The sequence below is a fragment of the Protopterus annectens genome, chromosome 10.part0, assembly GCF_019279795.1.
Source record: "Protopterus annectens isolate FY-2018-M chromosome 10.part0, PAN1.0, whole genome shotgun sequence".
NCBI lineage: Eukaryota > Metazoa > Chordata > Ceratodontiformes > Protopteridae > Protopterus > Protopterus annectens.
This window is the reverse complement of record NC_056744.1, coordinates 344864310-344877417: the sequence shown is the minus strand read 5'-3', so window position 1 is coordinate 344877417 and position 13108 is coordinate 344864310. Positions and strand designations below refer to the sequence as shown.

Below are 13108 nucleotides of genomic sequence, written 5' to 3'. Positions count from 1 at the left end.
TGCATGTCGAACAAATCAAAGGAGGAGGATTTAGATCGTTGAGTGTATTGTTCCTATTGAGCCACTGTAGCTGGATAGCATGTGCATATAAGTACTGAGCATGTGCGAGAACAGTGGCATTTTGTACAGTCAGTCATAGTGAGTGCAGGCATGAATGGAGATGCACAGGCGAGTGTGTTTGAAGTAATGTGTGATTCTGTTAACTTGAATATATAAGTTCTAATTACAGTTCCTAACAATGTCTATGTACAATAAATATCTTGAACCCATACACCGCTTTATCGTCTATTTTGAATGCATGAGACAAGCGACAGAAAGTAACACGTCGGAATGCAGTTTTATTGTAATAGCAATTTATGTTAAGTAATTTTATTTTTTCTTAAAATTTCAATATTTATTACAGCAGAGAAAATCTACTGACAAAAATAGTTTGATTACTCAGAAATAGTATTTATGTCATTTATTGTCAGTGGTTCAGTAGGTACTACTTTCTTTTGATGCCAGAGAGAGAGCAGAAGGCTGCAAGTTCTACTCCTCACACCCGGTTTGTGGAGTTATGATACCATAGACCAAAGTATTATGTCCCTTAGTTGCTTTCTGTAGTCCAAGGTTCAATTCCTTCAATCTCTATTTGCCTGCTGTGTGACTTTGAGCGAAGCACTTTACTTAACAGTGCTTTGGGGCACTTGGAAAATTAGACTAAATGCCTCACTGGTCTCTTAGCTGGATTACCTACCTAGTAACTGCCAACAAACCTGTAACTGATTGTTTTAAAAATGTTTCTATCATCCAAAAGTAAGACTGAGGAGTGTGACACTGACATTACAAGTGATTTGGGTCATCCAGAAGTGAGACTGAGGAGTGTGACAGTGACATCACAAGTATTTTGGGTCATCCAGTAGTGAAACCGAGGACTTGTGTCAGTTGCATCACAAGTGACTTGGGTCATCCAGAAGTGAGACTGAGGACTGTGTCAGTGACATCACAAGTGATTTGGGTCATCCAGAAGTGAGACTGAGGAGTGTGTAAGTGACATTTTGTTTATTTTATTTATTTATTGACATTTATTTACTGGGAAAGTCCACTGGGCCGAACAGAGCCCATTTTCAGTGGAGGCCCGGAAGAAAAGCTCCGGTACAAAATAACAACAAATTAAATACGGTGTTTACAAGACCCAATACAAAATCAAAAAAAGCAAAAAACACAACATAGTTCCAGAGTATCAAAAAACATGTTAAAATGAGTAAGATCCAGAGGGTTGAAGGTAGTCCAGCTATAGATTCTATGTCAATTGTAGGTGATTTGAAGTAAGATAGCAATGAATATAAGAGAAATACAAGGTTAGAAAGAGAATCCAAATATACAGTAGCTTCAGATAGTTATAGTTAGTAACTGGTGAGATCAAAGTGAAATATTCTCGAGATAATAAAGGTTGAAATTTCATGTAGGTTATTCCTTGTGAAAGACGAGAGTAGTTAAAGAGGTTAGATAGTTAAGAAGCAGAACTAGGTCTGGGGGATGGAGAGTCAAGTGATAGCATCAATTAAGGTAGAGAAGTAGCTAATCCATTTAGAGAGAAGATGCTTGTGTAGGATGGTTTTGAAATTAAAGGGATGCTGTTCAGAATGGATAGAAGAGGGGAGGTTATTACATAATCTGTCAGTGATCCAGGAATATAAGAGTTTTCCTGCAAGTAGGTTTGGTTTGTAAATTTGGAGTAAGTGTTGATGTTCTGAATGTAGTGGCCTAGGGGTGGAATTGGGGAAAATAAGGAGCTGGGAGCAGGGCAGTCTTGTGGTGTATAGCTTAGTTTATGTGAGGTAGTTAGTTGGAGGAGTAATAGGTAATGTGGGAATTCAAGCCACTGGAGTTTTCTTAAGGTGACGCATTGATGGGTAGAATGTCAACTGTTTGAAGCAAATTTGGCGATCTTGTTGTAGCAATATTCTAGTTTTAGTTTCAGGGAGGACTGCAGATTAATAATGGTGCACTATAGGTTAGAGAGGGAAGTAGGTAAGAGAGGGCTAAAGCGTGTTTAGTTGGTAAGGAGAGAAACCTGTTATGCCTATAAAGTAGCCCTAGTTTTTTCTGAGTTTATGTAATACGGGATTGGATATGCAGATCAAATTTTAGATTTTCATCTATTATGACTCCTAAAAGTACTTACTTTCTACTTGTGTACAGCAAAAGCGCGGACCTAGTGCTTCTGTTGCTCCCTATCTCACACTTTGGTGTACCTTTCCACTTCAGAACGGGACATGGGCTTTGCCTCTTTGCTTTCCTGTCTCCCCCACCTCCACATGTAATTTGTACTCCTCTCTCAAGGTTTTATTTTATTTTTTCTTCCTTCCTTACTAGCTCAATCTTATATTCTCTCTGGCACTCTCCTCTCCTTCTATACCTTCTCATATTTGCCAAACATTGCCTGATAGCTTGTCCTTTTCTATTTTCACAGTCTACTGCCAGTGAGCTCCCTCTATTCCTCCTACCCTGGAAAGGCATAACAAAACTACTCAGGAAGGGAAACACAGATACACAGCAACTACTCGAAAGAAAACCATCTCCAGGTATCCTGTGAAGACACCTTTCCCGCAACGTGCCCTATAGAACATAATTTCTTCCTCAATAAGAAAAGTTCAGTGTACGTGGCTTAATAACACAATTCTTATATCACTATTATATTTGTTTTTACCCTTGTTAACTATCTTACTATTACATACTGCTCCCGGAGAGATAGCAGCCAACCGCAGCCCGCTCGTACCCTTTGCTCTACACAAATTTTGCAAACTTTACTTTCCTATTTTCCCTCACTAGACTTTATATTGGATATATTATTCCCTGCTGCCACTTCTCTTATTTACCACTAGGTGGCACTATACCCATAAATTGGTCTGTAATCAGATACTATTAATCCCTTGACTAAGAACATTGCAAGACCCTTTTACCTATAGCTCTTCTTACAGTGTTCTTTCCTATCCTTTCCTGTCTCACCTCACTTACTCCTACCCTTGTCCACTATTACCTTTTTTCTGGCTTAGATTCTTAATTCTCCTAAGCTACACTTACCTCTCTGCTGTAGTCTTTACAGCTACAGATTGTTTTTCTCACTGTGCTTGTCCATCCTTTGGCTCTACCCGCTCCGTTCGCCCTGCGGGCTCACTCCACTCCCCTACCCTACCCCCAAATTCCACCCACCCCCAGTGATCCTACATTTATTCCCCCTCCTACTAATCCCTCCCACTTCACCAACCAATCCTCTTACTCCTCTTCCCCACCCTTTTCTCCACTCCACCTGACTATCTTTGCTACACCCCCTACCTAACAAATATCACCTTAGACTCTTCTACTTCTCTTTCATCCCCAACTAACAATGCCCTTACCCCTTGCTTCAATCCTCACCTCCTTTACATTACTCTTCCTTCTACTACCTCTTTACCATGCAACCTCTTATACTCATCTTTACTTACTCTCTTCTCCTACTCCACCTCACAACTTCCTTACATCCCACTATCACAATATTGCAACCTCCCTAGTTCCCTCCCAGCCTATCCTCCTCCTAAAAATAAAATTGTTCCCAAACTCAACTAATGACTTTAAACTCAAACTAAAACTCTACCAGACTCCTTTACCCAAATCAAAACACAACAAACTTATTCCCCTCACCTCTTTCCTTCACTTAGCCGGCGATATCCACCCCAGTCCTGGTCCCAGTTCCTCTCAAACATATCTCCACAGCTCCAACAACAAATCCCCTAATAAAAACCTCAAATTCCTCACCATCAACACCCAAAGCCTACTAAATAAAATAGCCCTTTTTCATGCCTGGCTCAATCACAACCAACCAGATATATTAGCCATCTCTGAAACCTGGCTAAAACCTCATATAAATGATTCTGAATTCCTTCCACCTGGATTGCACTCTCTCCGATCTGACCGCCCAAGTAAAAGAGGTGGTGGTGTAGCTTTAGTCTACTCCAACTACTTATCCATCACTCCATATCCCAACCATATCCCTTCTTTCTCTAATGCTGAACTTGTTATTGGCCTAGTAAAACTAAACGTCCATAAAAGCATCTGTATCATCTCCCTCTACATTCCTCCTGGCAATAACACTAACACCCTAGAAGAGATTCTCTCCTGGACCTCCTCCAATATTAAACTAGAAACCTACATCCTAGGAGATGTAAATATTGACTGGGGAAAAATCAATAACCCCAATCCCACATCAACTATTAATCTATTCACCTTTACTCAACTTACCACCTTCATTACTAGACCTAATAAAACCTACCCCCCTGGCTCCATACTTGACTGGATCCTAGTAACTCATCCTAACAAAACCATAACTTCAGGAGTCATTCCTGACTGTCTAGGAGACCACCTCCCTGCTTTCACCATTCGAGCTACTCCCTCGTCCTCACACTTCCATCAATACATTCCTACTCGCAACCTTACTAACTTTAACCCCACTACTTTCACTGATTCTCTCAAGCTAACCAACTGGAACCCCCTAAAAATTCTTCCTCTAGACAAAGCCATTGACTACTTTAATTCAACATTCCTAACAATCCTTAACTCCCTGGCCCCCATAAGAAATAAAAGAATTAAAACTAAAACCTCTCGTTGGCTCACCAAAGACACAAAAAACACCATGCTACAAAGAGATAAAACCTGGAAAATCTACCTCCGCAATAACCAACCTGATACATTACTAAAATATAAACAGTTGAGAAACCTAGCCAAAAAAACAAGTCATTAGAGACAAAAAGTCATACTACTTAAAACTACAAGAAAATCATGCTAATAATCCTAAGCAATTCTGGAACTCTATTAATTCCCTCTTAAGGCCTGGAACAAAAAACAACACCTGTCCTGAAACTAGCAAATCTGACTCATAAATTGCCACACTATTCAATACCTTCTTCACCTCCTCCATAGCTGAGCTTACTAAGACCTTTACCTACAATAACCCTCCTCCCCTCCGCCCAGGACATAGCACTAACTCTGCCCTTCTCTCCTTCTTACATACTGTCAATTCAGCCCGTGACTCTGGTCATTTAGTTTCTTCCATCCTGCTGGGACCTATCTAAAGCTTTTGATACAATCCTCCCCTCTCTCCCCTCACCATCCTAATTTTGAACTTAAACCTGTCTCCATCAACCTAATAAAGAAACTCCTCTACAAACTAAAGCCTTGCTCTAATGCCCCTGATAGCATTCCATCCTCCTTCTTAAAAATAGCCTCAGATGCTATTGCTCTGCCTATTAGTATCCTGATCAATAGATCTATACTCGAATCTTACTTTACCAAACTTTGGCGAACTGCATATATCTTCCCACTCCACAAGGGTGGCAAAAATAACAATGTCTCCAACGTCTGCCCCATAGCCATCCTCTCCCCTATCTCCAAAATTCTTGAAAAATGCATCCATCTACAGCTCTTACCATTCCTTACCAAATTCCAACTACTTTCCCCCACCCAACATGGCTTCCGCCCAGGACATAGCACTAACTCTGCCCTTCTCTCCTTCTTACATACTGTCAATTCAGCCTGTGACTCTGGTCATTTAGTTTCTTCCATACTGCTGGACCTATCTAAAGCTTTTGATACAATCTCCCATACCCACCTCCTACATCATCTCTCTAACCTTAACCTTTCCCAAGAAACCCTTTCTTGGTTCTCCAGCTATCTTTCAAATAGATCCCAAGCAGTGAAATGGGGCCAAGCCACTTCCTCTTTCCTCCCTACTCCCACTGGAGTACCCCAAGGTTCCATACTAGGCCCTTTGCTATTTAACATCTTTATTAATGACTTCCATAAAGCCATTCCCAACTCCAAAATTGTCCAATACACCGACAATTCCACTTTTAATTGCAGCGCCACTAACCTAGCTGAGCTTCAATCTCTGACTCAAAATGCTTTCTCTACCACTGAAAACTGGATGCTCCTAAACCACCTATCTCTTAACGCCAAAAAAAAAACAAGATCCTTCTATTCTCCCCTTCCAAAACTTCCCCTCTAGATGAAAACTCCCTTCATATCACCAGCCTTAACAACTCACAAATAGAGATCATACACTCTGCCAAACTTCTCGGTGTTACTATAGACAATCAGCTAAAATTTAGCTCCCATATTCAGCAGAATATCAAAAAAACACACATAAAACTTGGCCTACTTTACAGAAACAACCACTTCCTCTCTCCTTCCTCTAGGCTAACTCTTGCCTCTACCTATCTCCTTCCCTCTCTTATGTATGGCTCTCCCCTGTTCTCTAACTTATCTTCCACACTTACCTCCAAACTAGAGATATGCTACAACAAAATTGCTAGATTTGCCACCAGTGCCAAATCCTCCTCTCACCATTGCAATTCCCTTCACTCCCTAAACTGGCTTGAACTCCCCAACCTTCTTGACTTGCATCAATTGACCACAGTCCACAAATTATTATTCCAACCCTCAAACTGCCCCACACTATCCAACATACTGCAACCATATTCCCCTCGTAGACCTCTCAGATCTTCTCACCAAAACCTGCTTACCATTCATAAACCTAAGCGCCCAGCAGGCCAGCTTCTCATATCCGTTACCCTAGCAAAAAATGGAATGCTCTGCCCTCCTTTCTATGGTCCTGCAATAACCTCAATAACTTTAAATCTCAACTTCATTCTTACTTCTTCCTAAACAGGAAATGTAATTGCACTCTTCCATCCTTACCTCTCAAACCCTCCTCTCCCTTCACTCCTGGCTAACCTCTCCCCTTCCTTACCCCACTCTCAATTACTTATTTGTTTCTCATGACTAATTATTACTTCCAACTATTACAATGTATACTCATTTTTCTCCTAAACTTAATTGTAATGTATTGATTGTTTATTGCTTTGGAGATTGAACCATATTGTTTGTATTTTTATGTATTTTTTTTATTACTATGCATTTTTTACTATGATAGACAAACATGTATCTAATAAACTTACTGTGGAGCTTTTCTCCCTGGGCCTCCACTGAAAATGGGCTCCCCAGCCCAGTGGACCTCCCCGGTAATCAAACTGAATAAATAAATAAATAAATATAAGTTTGGCACTAGCTACTAATTCAATTTTTATAGAGTTCAGTGAGAGTATGTTAAAATCTTTGTTGACAGCAGTATTTCTTTTGGGATAAACAGCATAAGTTTTTTTGGTGTTTAAGGAGAGGTGTTTTTTGTGGAGCCAGGATTCTACAGTAGAGAAAGCTGTTTGAGACATTTGTTGTAGCATGCCAGGGTTGAATGCAGAGCAGACTATGTTCAAGTCATCTGCATACTATATTAAACAGAAGGAGACCTAAAATTGAACCTTGTGGGAGGCCTGTAGGGTTATGGAGGTAGGGAGAGATAGAGTGCTGCCATTTAATGGCATGTTGCCTATCTGAGAGATAGCTTTTAAACCAGGTAAAAGACTGAGAAGATAAACCTATAGAAGAAAGTTGGGACAGGAGTATAGAATGAGATATAGTGTCAAATGCTTTAGATAGATCTAGGAAGAGAGCAGATGCTGTATAGCCTGAGTCACTGATTTTGTTAATTGTTTCAGAGAAGGAGATTAGTGTAGTAGAAGTACTGTGCCCTGGATGAAATCTATGTTGGGTTGGGGAGAGGATGTTATTATTTAGCAGGTAGTGGATAAGTTGCTTTTTGACACATTTTTCCAGAATTCTAGAGATGGGGGATACTAGCGCAATGGGCTGAAAGTTGGAGATATTAGAGGAAGGGCCACCTTTATGAAGGGGCAGGATAATAGCTTTTTTCCATAAAGATGGAATGTATGATTCTTAGATCTGTTGATTATGATGCTGATTGGGTAGGCTAATGCATTAACAGTGATCTTAAGGAATTTGGCAGGAATATTGTCGGCTGAGTTGGAACAGGGTTTTAAGTTTTGCAGGAGTTTTTTTTATGGAGGAAGTGGAGACAGGGGAGAGATTAAATTCAAGTTGGGGTTTTCTTTGTTACAGTTTTGAGTAGCAGCATTAGGGCTCAAAAGATTATGAGGTAGATGAAGAGAGGAGTTGGGCATAAGGGAGTAATTACTTGGTAGAGGTAAGGAAAAGGAGGCCGTGAGATTAGCTTATAGCATCAATGAAATATGAGTTGAATTTGGAAGCTATATGGTCGGGTGGCATGTTAGGGTAAGGACAGGGATTTGATTTTGTGCCAAGGTTAAAGAGATTATTGATGGAGGACCAGAAGAGTTTGGGGTTATTTTTCCTGTTTGTTTGTAAATTCTAGAAATATTGTTGCTTGTCTTTGCAAATAAGTTTTTAAGCTAGGTTTCAGAGATATTTATAGAAGTTAAGGTCAGAGGGATTTTCAGATTTGAAACCGTGCTTTCAGGCTTTGTCCCTGTTTTTCATGATTTCTTTAGTAGATTTAGACAGCCAAGGGGCATAGTTGGATTTAATTTTTCTGGATCTAGTAGGAGCCAAGCTATGTAGCATGTTTAAAAAGGAGTTATTGAAGTGAAGGAGGGAATCTTCTAGTGGCAGAGTTTTAAGACAGTTCCAATTGTAGTTTCTTAGAATACTGTTGAAGGTATGAGGACAGAATGTTGATAAGTTTTGTATAGCCTTTATATTATGGGCTTTTGAAAGAGATGTACATTGTGAATAGTGAAGGCTGGGAGGTGGTCACTAAAGGAATTTGCCAGGGTGCCGGAAATTGGATATTTAGAAGGGTCTGAGACCAGGATCCAGTCTAGTATTGAGCTTTTGTTAGTTTTATAATTAGTAGTATGTAAGAGTGGCATAGGATATGTACAAGGGTAGTGTGACAGCGGTGAGATCTGCAGTGGGAGTGACAGATGCGTTTAAGGTGGAGGTGGGATTACATCAAGGATCAGCTCTGAGCCTTTTCTTATTTGCACTGGTGATGGACAGGTTGACAGACGAGATCAGACAGGAGTCCCCGTGGACTATGATGTTTGCAGATGACATTGAGATATGTAGTGAGAGTAGGGAACAGGTTGAGGAGACCCTTGAGAGGTGGAGCTATGCTCTAGAAAGGAGAGGAATGAAGGTCAGCCAGACAAAACTGGAATATGTGTGTGTGAATGAAAGGGAGGATAGAGGAATGGTGAGGATTCAGGGAGTAGAGTTGGTGAAGGTGGATGAGTTTAAATACTTGGGATCAACAGTTCAGAGTAATGGTGAGTGTGGAACAGAGGTGAAGAAGAGAGTACAGGCAGGGTGGAGTGGGTGCAGAAGAGTGTCAGGAGTGATTTGTGACAGACGAGTACCAGTAAGAGTGAAAGGGAAGGTCTACAAAAGGGTAGTGAGACCAGCTATGTTATATGGGTTGGAGACAGTGGCATTGACAAAAAGGCAGGAGTCAGAGATGGATGTGGCAGAGTTAAAGATGTTAAGATTTGCACTGGGTGTGATGAGGGTAGACAGGATTAGGAATAAGTATATTAGAGGGTCAGCCCAGGTTAGACAGTTTGGAGACAAAGCCAGAGAGGTGAGATTGCATTGGTTTGGATATGTGCTGAGGAGGGATGCTGGGTATATTGGGAAAAGGATGCTAAGGATAAAGCTGCCAGGTAAGAGGAAAAGAGGAAGGCCTAAGGTAAGGTTTATGGATGTGGTGAGAGAGGTAATGCAGATGGTTGGTGCGACAGAGCAAGATGCAGAGGACGGGAAGAAATGGAAACAGGTGATCCACTGTGGCAACCCCTAACAGGGAAAAGCCAACAGAAGAAGATAGTTAAATCTAGTAGTTGAGTTAATTAATTGAGTAAAATGGAATAGATTTATGCTAGTGGGAGATTGGATGGAGGAAGTAGAAGCCCAGTTGATGTTCATGTCACCTAATATAATAGTTTCAATTTTTATAGTGAAGAAAAATCCAGGATAGAATATCTTCTAAAACTGGGATGTTGTTTCCTGGTGGAATGTAAATGACTATAATACAGAGTTTTTTGGTGTTATTGATGTCTAGAAATGAGATTAAAATCTTGGCATTTTGGAAATGTGGAGTAGATGTAGGAAATGTGGATATAATAAGGATATTTGTAAAAATTAAGGTGACACCACCTCCCTTTTTATGTTGTCTGTCTGCACTAATTACATTGAAATTGGGAGGGAAAAATTCAGAGTCTTGAATGGAAGATTTTAGCCAAGTTTCTGTAGCAGCTAATATATGCGTTTTGTTTTGGGTGACCCAGGCATGAAACTCAGAGGTTTTGTTACAGATGCTTTGGAAGATAATGGTAGCTAAGTGGAGGCTTTTAGTATGTTTAGAAGAGTTAAGCCTTAGAGATGAGAGAGAAGGTTGGGGACCTGGTTTAGCATGAATATCACCGGAACGTGTAAGGGAGGAAAAGAAAAGAATGAAGTTGTGGATAGAGTCTTTTAGGTTCATAGGTTCATAGGTTCATACTAGGCTATCTGCCCTAGGGCATTTATAAGCCTAGCCAGAGTGTGTTTGGCTTTCGCCACCCATTTTAAATTAATTTTGCTATGCCTTTTTTTGAGGTTAGTTATACTGTGCCTCTGTCTAACAGTGACACAGAAGTGATAGCCGGGGTAAACCTACGATCTCCCATCCACTCATCAAGATTCCTCTTGAAGACAGTCAATGTGGGACTCTGCCTAACCTGGACTGGGATTTTATTCCAGAGTGAAGGGAGCCTCTGGGTTATGAATCTGTCCCTCCAGCATGTCCTATTTATTTCAGTGCTGAGGTTCAAGTCTCTCGAGCGCGTAGCTAGATGGGATTTGGATTTTCTGAGGTGCAGCATGTCCATTAATTCCAGGTTGGACATGGCTTTATACGTCAGGCACAGATCGCCTCTGAGCAGGCGGTATGCCACTGAGTAGAGCTGGAGTTTCTTTAACCGGGCAGCATATGGCATCTGTTTGAGCCCTTTGATCCTCTTGGTGAGGTACTTTTGGGGTCTTTCCAGTTGCTGCAGGTGTCTGGTAAGGTACATCCCAAAAGTGGCATTGTACTCAATTATGGGCCTGATGAGGGATGAGTAAAGAGGCACGATGACCTCCCCTGATCTAGATGTGAATCCCTTCATGATTAGGTGGGCTATATAAAATGTTTTTTTAACCACTTTGGCCACGTGGTTATCAAATGAGAGATTGCTCTCAACTTGGGTCCCCAGGTCCCTAATGACTTCTTCTGTACTTAATGGATTACCACCTATGTGGTAATTTGTGGGCACTTTGTTTTTGCCAAAGGGGATGACTATACACTTTTTGGCGTTTAGCTTGAGGCCATGGCTCTGGCACCAGTTGTCTGTTTCTATGAGGCCCTTTTGGAGGATGCTTGTGTCGGTTGGAGAGTTGATTATGGCTCCCAGTTTGCAGTCATCTGTGAACTTGGTCAGCCACAGTCCTTCCGTGTTGGCCTGTACCGCCGAGAAATATATACCGAACAAGAGAGGTCCCAGGACTGAGCCTTGTGGGACGCCACTTGTAACTGGTTTGAAGTCTGACATCGCTCCAGCAATTCTAACCATGTGGGTTCTGTCCTTGAGCCAGTTTGCAACCCATCTAGTGACATAGGGTTTATATTTAAGCTGGTGAGCTTATCTATAATGCCCGAGTGGGGTATTGTATCGAAGGCTTTTGCGAGGTCCAGGTAGGCTGTGTTGACCACCTTCCCCTCGTCAATGGCCTTGGTGACTGTTTCAAAGAAATCAACTAGGTTTAAGAGGCAGGATCTGCCCTTAACAAAGCCGAACTGGGTAGGATCCAGTGACTGTAGGTCCCCAATATCTTTATTTATGAGGTCCATGATGATCCTTTCCATAGCTTTGCAGACCAAGCTAGTCAGGCTTATGGGGCGATAGTTTCCAGGATCCGTTGAGACACCACCTTTGTGGAGAGGGACCACTGTTGCTGTACGCCACTCTTTGGGTACATATCCTGTAGTAAGGCTAAGACTGAACAGTAGTTTTATGTTTGGGTTTAGCTCTTCTTGGAGTTCATGTAGGACGCAGCCCGGGACACCATCTGGTCCCATTGATGCTGTGTTTTTTGCTTTGGAGAGGGCGGCTCTTACCTGAGCATCTGAGATGTCAGGGGGGCAGCACTCTGTTGGGATAGATATTTGCCCTTTTGGTGGGGAGAGGGGGGAGTTTGCACTGAACCTGTCAGCTAGGATGTTGGCAATGTCTGTGGGCTTGGTGTATTTTTTGTCATTTTGGACTAATTCTGAGCATATCTGGGAATTCCCACCCAGGTTCCTAACATAACTAAAGAAAGCCTTGTGATTATCCTTAGTGTCCTGTGCAATTTTTTTCTCGAAGCTGGCCTTAGACGATTTTATGAGTGCCCTTAGTTTTTTGCTAATACTGATCAGAGATGCCTTCCCTTTTTGGGAGCTTGGAGAGAAGGCAGGGAGGAAGATATACTAGATAATTTTGTTTGTAGTGTGGGATATTTCAAGCCAATTACCCCATCTGAGAATCCAACCCTGAACCTTTTGTCTGTAAGGTAAATACCTTAACCATTAAGCCAAACTCCCAGCCGTAGGAGTAGGAGTATTGACTGGAATTTGTTTGTGGGGTTGTAAGGTTGAAAGTAGTATGTAAGGAGTAAGGGCTTAGTGCTGTGAGGTTAGTGAATAGAAACAGAGCTATGGTTAAAGGAAGTAGGTATATCAAGTGTGAGGTGAAGGAAGGTATTGCACAGGAAATGGAAATATGGATGGATATGGGACTAAGTTAAAAAAGAGAAGGAGGGAACTAAGTGAATAACGAGTACATAAGAAGGCAGGAACTAAGTGGTTAATGGGTGACTAGGTGGGCTTGAGAGTAAGTAGGAGTGGCTAAGGAAAGTATAAATGTAATGAAAGAGGGGTGTGTGGGAATGGGGTTAGGGTAGGGGAGCAGAGTGAGCCCAGAGCGAAGCGGAGTGTGAACAGAGCAGAGCTACACCTGATTCCAAGCTAGCACACAAAAAAAATGTGTAATAATCTCAGGTAAGTTCAGGGCCTCAGTCTTGTTCTGATGTTGTTGATTTTTGAGTTCCTTCTCACCACATCTGGTGTCAAGCAATAACAAAGGGTCTTAAATTTTTGATAATTTCAGGATGCTATTTTAAGAGTTCAGGATAACAC

The 13108-nt window shown here is 41.5% G+C and overlaps 1 protein-coding gene across 1 annotated transcript in view; it reads left to right on the top strand.

The window, feature by feature from the left end:
- LOC122813115 (flavin-containing monooxygenase 5-like) overlaps positions 1–13108 on the top strand; it is a 589830-nt gene that overhangs the window by 537651 nt on the left and 39071 nt on the right. The window lies entirely within an intron of this gene.